General features: G+C 28.7%; 1 protein-coding gene across 1 annotated transcript in view; it reads right to left on the reverse strand.

Moving 5' to 3' along the window:
- Nucleotides 1–12987, reverse strand: part of Gdap2 (ganglioside induced differentiation associated protein 2) — a 266573-nt gene extending 253586 nt beyond the window's left edge. The window contains exon 1 of the mRNA XM_075312430.1: nt 12667–12987. The gene's annotated coding sequence lies outside the window, so the exon portion shown is untranslated. The remainder of the gene's footprint in view (nt 1–12666) is intronic.
- Between the last annotated feature and the right edge of the window lie 6103 nt (nt 12988–19090).

The following is a 19090-nucleotide window of genomic DNA, read 5'->3' on the forward strand; positions in this document are numbered from 1 at the left end:
TGTATTTTGATCAAATGTTATTTCTATAGAAAGTTTGGACAATATTTAATTTCTATAGAAAATTTTGCAAAATTTTATTTCTACAGAAAATTTTGTTAAAATTTTATTTTTTAGAAAATTTTTCTATAGAAGATTTTTTTCAAAATGTTTTTTCAATAAAAGATTTTGTCACAATTTTATTTCTATGGGATTTTTTTGACAATTTTATTGCTACAGAAAGTTTTGTCAAAATCTTATTTCTATGGAAAATTTTGTCTAAATTTTATTTCTATAAAAGAATTTTTTGAAAATTTTATTTCTGTAGAAATTTTTTGCAAAATTTAATCTCCATAGAAAATTTTTGCAAAATTATATTTCTATATTGAATACCTAAAGGAAATATGGTCAACATTTTAGTTCTGTAGAAAGTTTGGTCAACATTTTATTTCTATAGAAAATTTTGCAAAATTTTATTTCTACAGAAAATTTTGTTTATATAGAAGATTTTGTCAAATTTTATTTCTATAGAAAACTTTGCAAAATTTTATTTCTACAGAAAATATTATTTCTTAGAAATTTTTTCTATATAAGATTTTTTTCCAAATGTTTTTTCTATAAAAGATTTTGTCACAATTTTATTTCTATGGGATTTATTTTTTGGAAAATTTTATTGCTACAGAAAATTTTGTCAAAATCTTATTTCTATGGAAAATTTTGTCTAAATTTTATTTCTATAAAAGAATTTTTTGCAAATTTTATTTCTATAGATTTTTTTTGCAAAATGTAATCTTCATAGAAAATTTTGGGATTTTTTTTTTTAAATTTTATTGCTACAGAAAATTTTGTCAAAATCTTATTTCTATGGAAAATTATGTCTAAATTTTATTTCTATAAAAGATTTTTTTGAAAATGTAATCTCTATAGGAAAATTTTATTTCTATATTGCATATCTAAAGGAAATAGGGTCAAAATTTTAGTTCTATAGAAAGTTTAGTCAACATTTTATTTCTATAGAAAATTTTGCAAAATTTTATTTCTAGAGAAAATTTTGGCAAAATTTTGTTTGTATAGAAGATTTTGTCAAATTTTATTTCTATAGAAAATTTTGCACAATTTTATTTCTACAGAAAATTTTGTTAAAATTTTATTTCTTAGAAAAATTTTTTATAGAAGATTTTTGTTTATAAAAGATTTTGTCACAATTTTATTTCTACGTTTTTTTTTTTTGAAAATTTTATTGCTACAGAAAATTTTGTCAAAATCGTATTTCTATGGAAAATTATGTCTAAATTTTATTTCTATAAAAGAATTTTTTGAAAATGTAATCTCTATAGGAAATTTTTGCAAAGTTTTATTTCTATATTGCATATCTAAAAGAAATATGGTCAACATTTTATTTCTATAGAAAGTTTGGTCAACATATTATTTCTATAGAAAATTTTGCAAATTTTTATTTCTACAGAAAATTTTGGCAAAATTTTGTTTGTATAGAAGATTTTGTCAAATTTTATTTATTTGGCAAATTTTGTCAAATTTTAATTTTTCTTTAGAAAAATATGTCCAAATTTTAATTCTATAGAAAATATTTGCAAAATGTTATCTCTATGGAAAATTTATGCAATATTTTATTTCTATAGAAAATGTTTGCAAAATCATATTTCTATATTTGATTTCTAAAGGATATTTAGTGAAAATTTTATTTCTATAGGAAATTTTATTTCTATAATTTTTTTCTATAGAAGATCTTGCCAAATTGTATTTCTACAGGAAAATTGGTCAACATTTTATTTCTATAAAAATGAAAATCGAGCAAAACGTCAAGAATTCTACTAATTTACAAATAGTAAAAAATCCAAAATTTTTGGTAGAATTCGACCAACTTTTTCTACCATTTTTTGTATTACTGTATATGAATACATAAATAAATAAATAAACAACCTGCGGAGAAGCCTCATAGGGCTTCGCATAAGTAAAATAAAATGCAAGAGGGTAACCCAAAAAATTGGCAAAATTGCCTCTCAACGGTAAGACTGGATGTGGTTAAAATTCATAGAGGTGTGTCCGACATCTTGCAAAAAAATCCATATTGGGCAGTATTTAAATTAAATAAGACGATTTCGCCAATATTTAATGTCGTATAATTATTTTTGAACCACATCAAAAAGCGATTAATCGATGGCTACGATTTTATTTTAGTTTGCAAGAAAAATTTCTCTAGTCGAAGAGTCAAGTTTTGCCATAAATGAACGTTTTTAGTTTGATTAAAAATGTAATAACATCAATTCATTTTTAAAGATTAAAAAAATATTAATCATATTTTTCGAGATTGAAAAGTTAGTTGTATCAATTTTTAATTAAAAATTGTTCAAAGAAATATATTTAATATATAAATATTTTGATTCAATCACGAAATTAATCGATCCAATTAATTTTTTAATTGAAATTGCTTCAATAAATAGATAGTGTCAATCACAGAATTGTTTGGAAATTAAAATAATTCTTGATTAAAAATTAATTGATTTTTCGCCACTTTCAATTAATATTTTTATTATTTATTTATTATTGGTTCAATTAAACATGTCATTGATTATTTCCAAAAAACTCAGTTAATTTTTTATATGAGATAATTAATTATTTATTATTTATTAATAATTATTTTACCTTTAGATGAAGTAATTTTCTTGTAATTTTCATACACCCAAAAAAAGTGACCCCACCGTGAAAGAAAATGTAGGTTTATTTTAGAAAATTTTAACTAAAATAGTTTTCTAATTGCAACATGTTACAAATAAGTTAATACTTTTTGTCAAATTGAAGTAAATTTTTTAAAAATAATTAATTTTTTTCTGTTGTTTAAAAAACTTTCATATGTTGGAAGAAAAAATTGGATTTAAAAATTGTTAAAATGTCTTAAGCGCTGTACGAAGTTCGAGACAGGTACAATTTTAGTAAAATTTACTCATTTGAGAGACTTATGAACTCAATTTAAGCAAACTTCTGCCATTTTAGGAAAATATGAACTATTTTATTATACCCACCACAATAGAATGGTGACGGGGGTATAATAAGTTTGTCATTCCGTTTGTAACACATCGAAATATCGATTTCCGACTATATAAAGTATATATATTCATGATCTGGGAGAAATTCTAAGACGATATAACGATGTCCGTCTGTCCGTCTGTCTGTGGTAATCGCTACAGTCTTCAATAATGAAGCAATCGTGCTGAAATTTTGCACAAACTCGTCTTTTGTCTGCAGGCAGGTCAAGTTCGAAGATGGGCTATATCGGTCCAGGTTTTGATATAGTCCCCATATAAACTGACCTCCCGATTTGGCGTCTTGGGCTTATAGAAATCGTAGTTTTTATCCAATTTGCCTGAAATTTGAAATCTAGAGGTATTTTATGACCATAAAGAGGTGTGCCAAAAATTGTGAGTATCGGTCCATATTTTGGTATAGCCCCCATATAGACCGATCTCCCGATTTTACTTCTTGGACTTATAGAAACCGCAGTTTTTATTCAATTTACCTGAAATTGGAAATCTAGAGGTATTGTAGGACCACAAATACGTGTGCCAAAAATTGTGAGTATCGGTCCATGTTTTGGTATGGTCCCCATATAGACCGATCTCCCGATTTTACTTCTTGGGCTTATAGAAACCGCAGTTTTTATTCAATTTACCTCAAATTGGAAATCTAGAGGTATTGTAGGACCACAAATACGTGTGCCAAAAATTGTGAGTATCGGTCCATATTTTGGTATAGCCCCCATATAGACCGATTTTACTTATTGGGCTTATAGAAACCGCAGTTTTTATTCAATTTACCTGAAATTGGAAATCTAGAGGTATTGTAGGACCACAAATACGTGTGCCAAAAATGGTGAGTATCGGTCCATGTTTTGGTATGGTCCCCATATAGACCGATCTCCCGATTTTACTTCTTGGGCTTATAGAAACCGCAGTTTTTATTCAATTTACCTGAAATTGGAAATCTAGAGGTATTGTAGGACCACAAATACGTGTGCCGAAAATTGTGAGTATCGGTCCATATTTTGGTATAGCCCCCATATAGACCGATTTCCCGATTTTACTTCTTGGGCTTCTAGAATCCGAAGTTTTTATCCCATTTGCCTGAAATTGGAAATCTAGAGGTATTTTCGGGTCATAAAGATGAGTGCCGAAAACGGTGAGTATCGGTCCATATTTTAGCATAGCCCCCATAAGAACGATCTCCCGATTTAACTCCTTGGGTTTCTAGAAATCGTAGTTTTTATCTGATTTGCCTGAAATTGTAAATATTCTGGTATTTTAGGCTCACAAAAACGAGTATCGGATTAAGTTTTTATCGGTCCATTTGGTAATGCCTCCATATAGACCGACTTCACTTCTTGAGGGTGTAGAAGGCGCACTGATCATGAAAATTGCTTGAAACTCAATGTAAAATTTCCAGATTTTACTTCTACAGATTTAAGATTTCAAATCAAGACGTTATTTTATAATTTTCTTGCACACTTACAAGAGATGTTAATGATTCCTCTAAAACTCAAACAAAAATGGTTCTTATAAATCCAGAATCTGATATAGTCCTCATAGGTGAAATCTTTAAATTTATCTTCGGGAAGTGTCCTCAAGTCCTCAAGCCCTCCTGAAATTTCAAAGGAAACCGTAATATTTGGTTCATGGTGGTGGGTATTTAAGATTCGGCCCGGCCGAACTTAGTTCTGTATATACTTGTTTTTTAATAAAATTGTGCACTATATTTGTATACAACTTTTTTTCTTATTTTTAGTTCACGTCATTAAAGTTAGCAAAAAATTATTCAAATAGGAACATTTACCCGTATTGTGCAAAATTTGACTAAAATCAACTAATCTTCAAGAACTAAAATAAAGTTCAGTTGGCATTAGAGCCCCTTTTTTCTGGGTGTAGGAGTCAATACTTGTTTAAAATTTTTTTCTCGATTTTTCTTTGGATCTGAGCCAAATTTTAATGATTCAAGTATGCATATACACTGAAAAAACAGTGAACCCACCAGGGAGAAAACTTTCGGTTAATTTTAGAAAATTTTTAATATTTATAGAAAATTTTAACTAAACAGTATTACAAACGTTGGCATCATGCCGATGTCATAAAAATTAGGAAATATTTTTCGACAAATTCAAGAAAGTTTATTAGACATAACTAAGTTTTTTCACTTGTTAAAGAAAATTTTGTAGTTTCAAGGAAAAACTTGGAGTTCAAAATTGCAAGAATGTCTTTAGTTACATACGAAGTTCATGATGGACGCATTTTTAGTAAAATTTACCAATTTAAAGAAATTCTGAACTATTTTGTGGAAGACACGAATTTAGTTAATCTTTATGCTTCATTCGAGTATATTTTTTTCCTCGGTTTTAGTTAATTTAACTAACGTACACAAAAAATTATTAGAGTAAAGGAAACTTTCTCCAAACATAATAATTCCAAGAACTAAAATAAAGTTAAATTGGCTTTAGTGAAATAGAGAGTTCACTTTTTTTTGAGTGTAGAAACTAATTATTTCAAAACAGCATAATTTAATTGGAATAATTAATATTTTATTTAAATATGTATTGAATTTCAAATTGTATCAATTGATTATGTTTTCAACTTCAATCAAGTTTTTAAATGGAAATATTTTGGTGCACAGAAAAAAATATCGCCAAAAGTTTTGCAAATAAATTTTTAATTGAATTTTAATATATATTTAAAATTAACATTTAATTGGTTTCAACAAATTTTTTAATTGAAACAAAAATCAATCACAAAAATTGCATCAATTGAATTTTATGATTGATTTATCATTTCTGTGATTTAAAGCATTTCAATTAAAAATTAATTAGAACAATTAATTTCGTGATTGATCAAAAAAAATTTTATGTGATTTTTTTTATTTTTCTATATGATATTTTTTTCCTGTATTCAATCATTGTTTCTAGTTTGTTTAAAAATTTAATTGTTGCGCTCAATTGTTTAATTGAAAAAGTTTTCAGTTTCAACTTAAACTTTTTAATTGGAAATATTTTTGTGAGATTTTTTTCCGTGTACAAATAAATTATAGCAAATACTTCAAAGCTAAAAATATGTTTAAAAAAGATTAAAAATATGAAAAACAAATAATGAAAAGATCTTCCAGTTAAAATGTCTATATTTTAAATAAATTTGGTCTCAATGTTGTTGTCAATGGCATGTCCTAAAAGTTATGTTGTCCTTACTATTGTCTAAATTGCATACCCCAAAATTTAGGTTGCATAATATGTCATATATAACCACCAAAAAAATTTGGAAGTTCTTCGAAAAGCACAACTTTAAAAGCACTTCCAGAAGATGCACTCCCAATGATGTTCTCTATTTTAACTACCCAGGAAGTTCTTTTGATTAAATTTTTTATAACTTGGTTTTTTCATACTTTTAATGGGTAATTTTAACTTATTTTGCTTCAAATAGGTTAAAAACAGAGTAAGAATTCATTAAATGGTACAAATCATTTAAATTTTGTCGAAAAAAATGTTAAATCCAATCTGAAAAAATTGTGAATTTTTGCAAATATTTGAGGTCAAACGTTTCCGACAAACGTTAGAATCCATTAAAAATTATAAAAAATTATAAAAATAATTTATTTGACAAAATATCACAGAATTTTTTTAATTTACATCCAAAACATTGAATTCGGATCACACCTAAAGAAGTGATGCAAATTCAGTGCAACGGCTGTTGAATTGGAGGACTTCCGTCTTATGACAAGCCCATGTTAAATTCATCGCTTCTGCGTCAATTTTGCACCACTTCCGGATCCAAAAAGAACATTTTCATTACTTTTTTGGCTACGCTTTTTTTTGCTGGGTATATATATATATATATATATCTAAAGCCCTTATTCCCAACGTTTGAAAAAAAGTAAACTAAGCTCGCCAACTAAAACGCATTATATTCTAATTCACAAAATATGTTTATAGCCATTATTTTACCATATTTTTGACCATATCCAATTCGCTGTGGCCTAATAAACTTTCATTACATTTTGACTTCTTCTCCTTCATTGGCTTTTGTCTTTAATATTTTCGCCTTTTTTATCATTATGTTTTCTTAAGGTGTTTCTTCCTCAATTTTACGCTCCTCAATGGGGTCCCATAAAATACAAGTGCTTTTTTTTGTTTGTTTGTGTTCTTTGTTGTTGTTGTTTTTTTCTGTGGAAATATCATGCGGGTAGGCGTTACAGTAAGGGTTGGGTTTTAAGGGGGAGCGGTGGCTGGGCGTATGACTTTAGTTTAGGTAAATATTAATTTTCTTTCATTGTTTCGGCGTTCGTTTTTATTAACGTTTTTTGTTTTCTTTCCTTTTTTGTTGATTTCCGAATATAGAGTGAGGATGTGGGTGGATGTGTTTGCATGTGTTGGGTTCTCTTCTTTTGCTTCATAGTCCATAAAATGCACGTTTGGCCTTTTAACAAAACCCCTCCCACATCTCCCCCACCTACATACGTAGTTTCAGGTTTTCTCTGGGCCATTGAGGCGTTTTGAAGGGTGAACTATTTTGGTATTGTCTGTGTCCTGCCACTGGGCCCATAGACAGACCGTCACATAGACATCCACTTACAATGGTTTTTGGCCCTTGGCCTAGTCGTCATTGTATGGACATTCTCATTTGGATAATCACTAATTACCATTAAATAGTAAAAATAAATGGGGCTTCCATTTGTTGTTACGCTACTATACTGACATTGACCGGATAGCGTTGGTGTAGTAGCAGTACTCGTACCGAAAGTCCTTTTCACTTGACCTAGGCTATATAGCTAGCTGGAAATGTTGCCTTTGTGTTTGTGTGTCGATTTAAGATTTTGTGAAAGGGTTGTCCAATGTAGGTATGAATGTGTGTGATCACATACAAAATGTATAAAGTTAAGTATCGCTAAGATACTCGTATCGCCTATTCGACAATTCATCACTATGAGCGTATCTAGGAAAAAGTTATTTGGAATTCATTGAAATCTTCCTTATTGGGTGGTATTTGTATTGACCTATTGGGCATATATTTTTGGAATTAATCAAATCAAGCCTTGTTAATATTTACCAATTCTATTTATAATTTTAACATATTTTTAGCCGTAAGGCTATATAAAGAATAAAAAGGGCAAATAGCACAATAGCCACTAAGCTATGATAGTGAAGCATAAAACCAGGAAGAAACCCACTATGTTAGAACACGACAGACTTCAATTTTTACATTCTGCTTTAGAAAACTGAAATCTAAATATTCTAAAGATTGTTTCATTCAAATCCAGGAAATATCAACCCAAAGATTAGACAACCTTAATTTTAGGGCACATATTATGTTGGCTAAAATCGAGTAACTGATGTCCTTATTTTGGCTCGGAATCAATATTAAAACCCTTAAGGGGAGATCAAAATCTTTGAATACACAATTTTTTATACACTGAAAAAAATATTGACCTAATATGGAAGATTATGCAACTTCAATTTTAGGACTCGAAATTTACACAATGCTAAGGACAAAATTATTTAAAATAATGACATTTTAATTAAAAGAAAGTTTATAATCCTTGCTTCAAAAATTTTTTTCATTAAATTTAGGTCACAAATCTTCAAATTTTGCGTCCCTCTGTTGAAATTGTAGATCTCTGAAGTAAGACAAATGTTCCTTAAAATAAAGAAAAACATGTTTAATTTAAAGAAATCGTCTTTAACTCAACTGACATATTGAATTTTTAAATTTAAGATAAAAATGCTTCAAATATAGGCTAAGACTTATTTTAAGGATTTGCATCTTTGGTTTAAAGTTTATTTTAGCGTTAAAAAAACAGTTTTTACTTTGAAGTACTTGGCATAATTTGGATTTTGAAACTGGAATTTGTTTGTACATGAATACCTTTATTAATATATCGCAAACAGAGAATAAAAATTGAATGAGATCTGTATCCGATTTTAATTTTATCTATCCTAGATTTAAAGCCAGGGAGGTCCCTAACAAATGTCTTTATTTCGAAGAAGCCGCATCTTTGGCTCGGAATCAATACCAAAATCCTTAACGGAAGGTCAAAATCTTTGGATCCAAGTAAACTTTTTTTGAGTGTAGAAATAAAATTTTTACACAATTTTCTATAGAAATAAAATGTTGACAATATTCTCTATAGAAATGAAGTTTTAACAAAATTTTCTATAGAAATGAAATTGTAATAAAATCTTCTATAAAAATAAAATTTTGACAAAATTTTCTATAGAAATAAAATTTTGATAAAATATTCTATAGAAATAAAATTTTGATAAAATATTCTATAGAAATAAAATTTCGATAAAAAATTCCTATAGAAATAAAATTTTGACAAAAATTTTCTATAGAAATAAAATTTTGATAAAAGTTTCTATAGAAATAAAATTTTGACAAAAATTTTTATAGAAATAAAAAATTTTCTATATAAATAAAATTTTGATACAGAAATATAGAAATTTCCTAAAGAAATAAAATTTTGACAAAATTTTCTATAGAAATAAAATTTTGACAAAATTTTCTATAGAAATAAAATTTTGACAAAATTTTCTATAGAAATAAAATTTTGACAAAATTTTCTATAGAAATAATATGTTAACAAAATTTTCTAAGAAATTTCCTACTGAAATAAAATTTTGACACAATTTTCTATAGAAATAAAATTTTGATAAAATTTCTATAGAAATAAAATTTTGACAAAATTTTCTATAGAAATAAAATTTTGATAAAATTTTCTATAGAAATTAAATTTTGACAAAATTTTCTATAGAAATAAAATTTTGACACAATTTCCTTAGAAATAAAATTTTGATAAAATTTCTATAGAAATAAAATGTTGATAAAATTTTCTATAGAAATAAAATGTTGACAAAATTTTCTATAGAAATAAAAAATTTTCTATAGAAATAAAATTTTGACACAGAAATATAGAAATTTTCTATAGAAATAAAGTCTTGACAATTTTTTCTAAAGAAATAAAGTTTTGACAAATTTTCTATAGAAATAAAATTTTGATACAGAAATATAGAAATTTCCTAAAGAAATAAAATTTTGACAAAATTTTCTATAGAAATAAAATTTTGATAAAATTTTCTATAGAAATAAAAATTTTGACAAAATTTTCTAAAGAAATAAAATGTTGACAAAATTTTCTATAGAAATAAAATTTTGACAAAATTTTCTATAGAAATAAAATTTTGACAAAATTTTCTATAGAAATAATATGTTAACAACATTTTCTAAGAAATTTCCTACTGAAATAAAATTTTGACACAATTTTCTATAGAAATAAAATTTTGATAAAATTTCTATAGAAATAAAATTTTGACAAAATTTTCTATAGAAATAAAATTTTGATAAAATTTTCTATAGAAATAAAATTTTGACAAAATTTTCTATAGAAATAAAATTTTGACAAAATTTCCTTAGAAATAAAATTTTGATAAAATTTCTATAGAAATAAAATGTTGATAAAATTTTGACAAAATTTTCTATAGAAATAAAATTTTGATACAGAAATATAGAAATTTTCTATAGAAATAAAGTCTTGACAATTTTTTCTAAAGAAATAAAGTTTTGACAAATTTTCTATAGAAATAAAATTTTGATACAGAAATATAGAAAGTTCCTAAAGAAATAAAATTTTGACAAAATTTTCTATAGAAATAAAATTTTGATAAAATTTTCTATAGAAATAAAAATTTTGACAAAATTTTCTAAAGAAATAAAATGTTGACAAAATTTTCTATAGAAATAAAAGTTTGACAAAATTTTCTAAAGAAATAAAATGTTGACAAAATTTTCTATAGAAATAAAAGTTTGACAAAATTATCTATAGAAATAAAATTTTGACAAAATTTCCTTAGAAATAAAATTTTGCTATAGAAATATAGAAATTTTCTCCAGAAATACAATTTTGAAAAAAAAATCAATAAAATGCAATTTTGACAACATAGTCTAAGGAAATAAAATTTTGACAAAATTTTCAACATGAATAAAATGTTGACAAAATTTTCTATAGAAATAAATTTTTAACAAAATTTTCTAAGAAATTTCCTACGGAAATAAAATTTTGAAAAATTTTTCTAAAGAAATAAAGTTTTTACAAATTTTTTTATAGAAATAGAATTTTGAAACAGAAATATAAAAATTTCCTACAGAAATAAATTTTTGACAAAATTTTCTATAGAAATAAAATTTTGACAAAATTGTCTATAGAAATAAAATTTTAACAAAATTTTCTATAGAAATAAAATTTTGACAAAATTTTCTATAGAAATTAAATTTTAATAAAATTTTCTATAGAAAACAAATTTTGACAAAATTTTCTATAGAAAACAAATTTTGCAAAATAAGGTTTTTTTGTTTGGTATTTTTTTTTTTTTTGTAAAATCTTCTCCAAATTTTGGTATTTTTTTAGCTGGAGTGGCATCCGGGGATGTCGGCCGTTTAAAGATCATAAAGATTTTGTATTTAGGTTAGGTTAGGTTAGGTTAGGTTAGGTGGCAGCCCGATGTATCAGGCTCACTTAGACTATTCAGTCCATTGTGATACCACATTGGTGAACTTCTCTCTTATCACTGAGTGCTGCCCGATTCCATGTTAAGCTCAATGACAAGTGACCTCCTTTTTATAGCCGAGTCCGAACGGCGTTCCACATTGCAGTGAAACCACTTAGAGAAGCTTTGAAACCCTCAGAAATGTCACGGTGGCTCCCAAGATTTTGTATTTACTCTAATGATTTTGTTATCGATTCCAAGCCAAAGTAGTAGAGCATTGAAGTTATGACAAATTTAAGACACAATTCTCTTTTAAATTTGAGTTTAGCGTACTTGATTGTAGGAAACAAATTTTAATTTATTCATTTCGAAACATAAATTCCCCAATTCAGAGTAGACTACACTGAAAAAATATTTACCTAAAAAAATATTTACCTGAACGATTATGCAACTAAAATTTTAGGACATACTAAACTTACACAATATTAAGGACAAATTTCTTTAAAACTATGACATTTAAATTAAAATAAAGGTTATAATATTTGTTTCAAAATTTTTTTTTCATTAAATTTAGGTCATGAATTTTGAATTTTTCTTTAAATCAAAAATTTGTTTCCTTACTTTAAGGAAAATTGACCTTAAATCGAAGACATATGGCTTTAACGGAGGGACGTTAAAGCCATATGTCAAAATTTGTGTTCTTCATTTAATAAACAAAAATTTGAAACAAAGATTATAAATTTTATTTTAATTAAAATTTCATTATTTTAAAGAAATTTTCATTAATATTTTGTAAATTGTGCAAAATTTAATCCACCTAAATATTTTTTCAACGTGTGTAAAGGGGACTTATTGCAGGTGTAAACGTTAAATAAAATCTATTAGTAAATATAAGTTAAAAACCACACTCGTGAGCAAAGTCGCGCTCACGATAAAATCCGCACTAATTTCAAAAGTCACTCTAATGATTGGAACACACCGCCCCCGCGCCCCTGACTAACGACCGTTACAATTATATCCAGAAAATTCTATAAAACTAGAAAATGTGCTTCTGCTGAAACTGGATACTAAGTCTTCTACTTATTCTATCAACATTTAACATTCCAAGATTAATTATTATTATCATAGGCATTATTGTTAACAATTTTATTATTACTTACATTTAGTTGTTGTTGTTGCTTTTGTTGATGTGATTGTGTTGTAGTTATGGATGTGGTTGTTGTTGTTGTTTTATTACCCCAGGTGACGAATCGTCACTATCAACGATAGATTTTTGTTTTATTTTTTACCGCAGTAAAAAAATTTTTTAACGACGAAACGAAAACAAAGAACAAATCAAGCGATTTTTAAGCGGCAATTTATGACTTGCTATTCTGCAGTGGAATTTCTTGGATTTTTTTTTCGTTTTGTGTACAAGGTTTTTTCACTTAGGTGGTGCTTTTGTTGTTATTTTTTATTTTTTTGTTAATACTTCTTGAGTTATATATGATATTGGTATAGTTAATAATTTTCTGGGTCTAAAAAAAAAACAGACATAAATTTTTAATAACATTAAATATAGTATAAAATTTTTTTATTAATACCACGTGTAATGGTATAGTTTGCTCATTCTGTAATGATAAATAAAGGTGACAATAATGTAGAGAGAGAAGGGCCGCACGTTCATACAATAGGCTTTAGCTCGCCGGATGGGGCTGGTTCTTGACCAATCTCTTTCTATATATATACCAAATACAAAACTGAACGTGCTTTCATAAAACAAATACGCTCTAAATCGGACGGACATAGCAGACATAATAATACCTGAACCTAAATATTACAAAGCTTCTTAGGTTTCACATTTCGGTTTGATCTGTGGTTGTAATTAGATCATCGCCCTCTCCAACCATCGCTTCTCATGCGGTCCTTTATTAAATATTTGCGGAGCCCCAACATAAAATCCCACTTCTCAAGTCAACCTCCTTGCTTCACCAAGAAATTAATTTTAACCAATATTCATTATTTCCATAATACTAATTCGAAATATTTTATTTACAGGCATTATATTAAATTCAAATAATATCAATATGCGTCATTAATTAAATATAATCATAATAATATTACTACAAAATAGTAATAAATATAAATAGAAAACATATACTTTTGAATGAAAATTATTAAATGCTTATATATATTTTTTTTTTTAATTAGTTTTCTTATGGAAACAGTGTAACTTTTTACTTATTAACTTTGTACTCACTTCTCATCCCACGTTGCTCAGGCCTGTGCATTGTTGTTGATGGTAGCGCATATTTTTATGTTGTTTTGTTATATTTTCGTTTCTATTGTTTTTGTGTAGTAAATCAAATTCATTCAAAAATATGTTAAATTTTACATACAAATGTTAAGCTTAGATTTTAATAAAATTGTAATATTGACTGTGATGATTAACAGCAAATTGTATGTAGGTATGTACTTCCAACATATCTACAAAACTAGCCTGTTAATTAGCACAGTGGTTTGGTTTATCTTTAAGTTTAATTAAATCTTATTTGGAAAATCAAATCAATCAAATCAGATATATTATATTAATTAATTATTTCATATTTTGTTGAAATTATTATTATTATCAGCAATTATTAAATTAATTAGTTATTCCATGTTTCGTGGAAATTATTGATATGATTAATTATTAATTATGTCGAAAAAAATTAGATCAATTGTCTCAGGTTTGGAGAAATTACAAGATTGTTCACAAAAAATTTGATGATGGTAATTTGCGCATACAAAATTGTAAAATAGTAGAGCCACCAAATGTCTTCAATTCCTCTTAAAATTTAATGGGGTTTCAAACGATCTTCGAATTTATAGGGGTTATCCAAGTGGCCACGTGTCTGGGCTGTCTTCACTTTGAGACACGTTGGACCAGTTTTCGCTTGTCAATAAAATTCCAGAATATTAAGAAAATCGGACACTACACAAAAAAAAAAAGAAATCCCTTTTAAAATATCAATAATCTTTCTATTTGCACACTCTCTAATTACCTTTATGTCTCAAATATGGTATTTATGAAAATATATAAAATAATTTGAACGCCCAGACACTTTTTTTTTTTTAAAACAAATTTTTAATAATTTCTGCGTAAATAAAATTCGATTTGATACTACGTGTAGCCACTGTTGGAATGATCTTGAAGCGTCACTTTGATGGAAAAAGCGGTCGGAATTAATAAATGTCAATGAAAATATAATGAATGATATATCCTATCCGTTCACTCCTCAATTCCTTATATGACTAATGTCAAAGCAAAAATCGATAATATTAAGACATTCATTCATAATTAGTCCATTCATCTCTTTTTATGAATGAATAAAAAGCATGAATGGGGAGTGCATGAGAGGATCAACAATCGGAGTGACAATAATGCTAACTAACAGAGAGACAAGAATGTTAACTAACAGAGATAGAACAATGAAGAAAAAATGAGCATATCACCAGTGATGGTATATCTGCACAGTGGTGCGGTGTTGAAAGTGGTGGTACTATAATATAAATATATATGAAACCGTTACACACGTTAATCGTTTGTAGGAATCTATAGAACAAGGGGTTTTAGGTATATAGGGGCTTTCATCGAACTCACGTTTGATATTTGGCTATGTTTTGTCTGCCTTATGATAGTGATTTTTAAACTATTCAATTAGAGTGTTAGTTAAACTATAGAACCAAAGTGATTGTTAAACTGTATAGACCATACACACACTATTAACGAAATGGAAATGTTTTGACTTAGGAAAACTCGCATTTCTATGTGAAAGCGATTTCAAATCTCGAAAAAGTGGGATTTCGAACATAGTAATATGAGTACAAAAATGTTTATGGAAGTCTTCCAATTCAAAGTCGACTTTTCGATTCTATCTTTAAAACAGTGGTGGCGAAAAATTGTTAAAATTTGGGAAGAATAATTCTCGTATGTAATTTCTCTTGGGAAATTAACATAAAAGACCCACATTAAATCATCTCACCCCGCAAGATCTACACTAAAGACTATGGAAACTTGCATTAGCCAGCAAAGAAACAAATGTCTAGTTAGGCTTGTGGAATTGGTATCTAGCGTTTTCTTTACAATAGCTTCATAATCAATCAATTCCTTAATCTTCATGTCCAATAAGTAATTAATTTGAACGAAGAACCAGCCTGCATTGTTATCTGGATAACATAAAAATAGATTCATTGCCCTGGTTACAAGCAGGGCTGTGGAGGCGGGGTCCGTGTCTTGGAGTCGGAGTCTGAAGATTTTGCTGGAGTCGGAGTCGTAAAAATTTATCTCGACACCGGATAAACTAAATTTTTTCAAAACGCTTCACATTTTGGTAACTAAACAAGTTTTTACACAAATTAGTTTCCATTGCGTTATTCATTAGATCAATGTACGGTATGACTGTAAATGAAAAGCAAGTTCCAATTACGGAGATCATTTTATGTTTCCAAGAATGTTAGACTAGAAGATGGGCTGAATCGATCCATTTTAATGCCCACCACCATAACAATTTATTTGAAATATTTCGAACAATCGATTTTACATATACATCTATCTATCTATATATATAAAATTCAATCTATGTTTGTTTATTTGTTTGTTTGTTTGTTTGTATGTTCCGAGTTGGCTCCGAAACGGCTGAACCGATTTACTTGAAACTTTCAGAGATCGTAGGGGCGTTCATGTGGTGAAAATAGGGTACCTCATTTTTTGACACCTTGGCGCGGAGGGGGACTTTTGGAAAATTGGACCAATGTTGACCGATTTACTTGAAATTTTCATTGAAGATTGGGGTTGGCATCTAGACAAAGATCCGCTACTTTTTATTTCGATATTTGGTGGCGGAGGGGGCCTCCCCTTTGTTCGACTTTTTTTTAAGTACAGTGAAAAAACTAAAATTCTCTAAATTATCTGAGAGTTACAGAGAACATGTGGTGAGGTTATGGAATTAATATGGGGTACCCGATGATTTCATATGTGGATGGGGAGGGGGACCTCCCCCTTGCCCTACTTTTTGAAACTTGAAACAAAATTATGCGATTTGCTTGAAATTTTCATTGAATGTTGGGGTTGGCATGTAGACAAAAATCCGCTACATTATTTTTCGATATTTGGTCGGGGAGGGGCACCACCCCTTTGTCCAATTTTTTTTTTTTTTTGAAAGTTCAAACAAAACTAAACTCCGCCGACTGAAATTTTACAGAAGAAATGGGTTACGAAATTTATATCAGGTTCCTGATTTTTTAATAAAAATAAAAGGACATAGGGAGACATCCGCTTCTCTTAAGTACATACAGAGAAACAATTAAACTTTACCGAGTTACTTGAAATTTACAGAGGACTGGGGAGAGATCGTAGCCTCCGTCAACCGTAATAGTTGATACCTGACTTTGTGATATTTGGACGGAAGAGAGGCCGCCCTTTTAGGCTTATAATTTGCTTGACATTTTCTGGGACGTTTACAAAAGATACGCTACATCACTTTTCGATATTTAGTCGGGGAGGAGGTCCTCCTCTAAAACTGCAAAAAAAAACAACAATTCTTAAGTTTTCTTGAAATTTACATAGGCAGTGAGGGAAGGTTATGAACGAAGAGGCAATCTTCCTTGCCCCACACTTGAAGGAAAGTTTCAAGAATTTTCAGGGAAGGTTAGGGGTGCTATTCACTACGGTGTTTGTCGATATTGTATCGGGGAAAGTGACGTCCCTTTAAAACAATAGAGCAAAATTAAAACATCGCCGATCTACTTGAAATTTCCCTGTAAATTGGGGAGGAGGTGATTAAATTTATACATGATTTTTAAATTAGTATATGATTTTTCGATACCTGGTTGGGGAAGGGGAAAATTGAGTAGTTGCGAAATTAATATAGGGTACGTGATAGTCCGATATCAGGTCGGAGTGGAGCGAAGGTGGGGGAGGGTTCCCTTTTGTCCGTTTTTTTTTTCTTAAATTGAAAGTAGAGGGTTGTCCGTAAATGGGAACTCGGTACTTAATTTTATGATTTTTGCACAGGCTTCTGCCAGACTTCTTTTTATTAAAGAACTTAAATTTATATGAAATTGGCAGCCAACGTGGAGGGTGCATCATTTTCCAACATTTTAGCAAATGTTAATGTGGTAAAATTTTTTACTATTTTTGCTTTTTCCGATTTATTGGATGGGAAACAGTAATTCTTTGTATGTTATTATAATATAGTGCTTAATTTTCAGATATGTTGAGGAGAAGGATACCTTTCCTTGACAAACCACACTTAAAATTCACAAGAAATATAGAAGAAGGTACACCCTCTCCCGCCGTATTTGTACCTATAAACGAAAAATCAAGTAGTCCGATTTGTTTAAAAGAATTCAAATCTTTTCGAGTTTGTTTTCAGCACGAAGGATATAGTTGACTAAGTTAACGCAAAATATTCCTCCAAATATGCTTCGGAAGGCGCAGCGAAGCGGGCCGGATTACGCTAGTATGTATATAAAGGGTGATTCTTTTGAGGTTAGGATTTTCATGCATTAGTATTTGACAGATCACGTGGGATTTCAGACATGGTGTCAAAGAGAAAGATGCTCAGTATGCTTTGACATTTCATCATGAATAGACTTACTAACGAGCAACGCTTGCAAATCATTGAATTTTATTACCAAAATCAGTGGCAGAAAATCCGCTTTTTTATCGACAAATTTTGTTCAGCGATGAGGCTCATTTCTGGTTGAATGGCTACGTAAATAAGCAAAATTGCCGCATTTGGAGTGAAGAGCAACCAGAAGCCGTTCAAGAACTGCCCATGCATCCCGAAAAATGCACTGTTTGGTGTGGTTTGTACGCTGGTGGAATCATTGGACCGTATTTTTTCAAAGATGCTGTTGGACGCAACGTTACGGTGAATGGCGATCGCTATCGTTCGATGCTAACAAACTTTTTGTTGCCAAAAATGGAAGAACTGAACTTGGTTGACATGTGGTTTCAACAAGATGGCGCTACATGCCACACAGCTCGCGATTCTATGGCCATTTTGAGGGAAAACTTCGGAGAACAATTCATCTCAAGAAATGGACCGGTAAGTTGGCCACCAAGATCATGCGATCTGACGCCTTTAGACTATTTTTTGTGGGGCTACGTCAAGTCTAAAGTCTACAGAAATAAGCCAGCAACTATTCCAGCTTTGGAAGACAACATTTCCGAAGAAATTCGGGCTATTCCGGCCGAAATGCTCGAAAAAGTTGCCCAAAATTGGACTTTCCGAATGGACCACCTAAGACGCAGCCGCGGTCAACATTTAAATGAAATTATCTTCAAAAAGTAAATGTCATGGACCAATCTAACGTTTCAAATAAAGAACCGATGAGATTTTGCAAATTTTATGCGTTTTTTTTTTTAAAAAGTTATCAAGCTCTTAACAAATCACCCTTTATAAATATGTCGAATATTGAAAGAACATTTTTTAAAAATTTTATTTCTAAAGAAATTTTTTTTTTAAATTTTATTTCTATAGAAAATTTTGTAAAAATTTTATTTCTATTCATAATTTTTTTTCAAAAAATTATTTCTATAGAAAATATAGTTAAAAT

This window comes from Haematobia irritans, chromosome 5, assembly GCF_050003625.1.
Source record: "Haematobia irritans isolate KBUSLIRL chromosome 5, ASM5000362v1, whole genome shotgun sequence".
Classification (NCBI taxonomy): Eukaryota; Metazoa; Arthropoda; class Insecta; order Diptera; family Muscidae; genus Haematobia; species Haematobia irritans.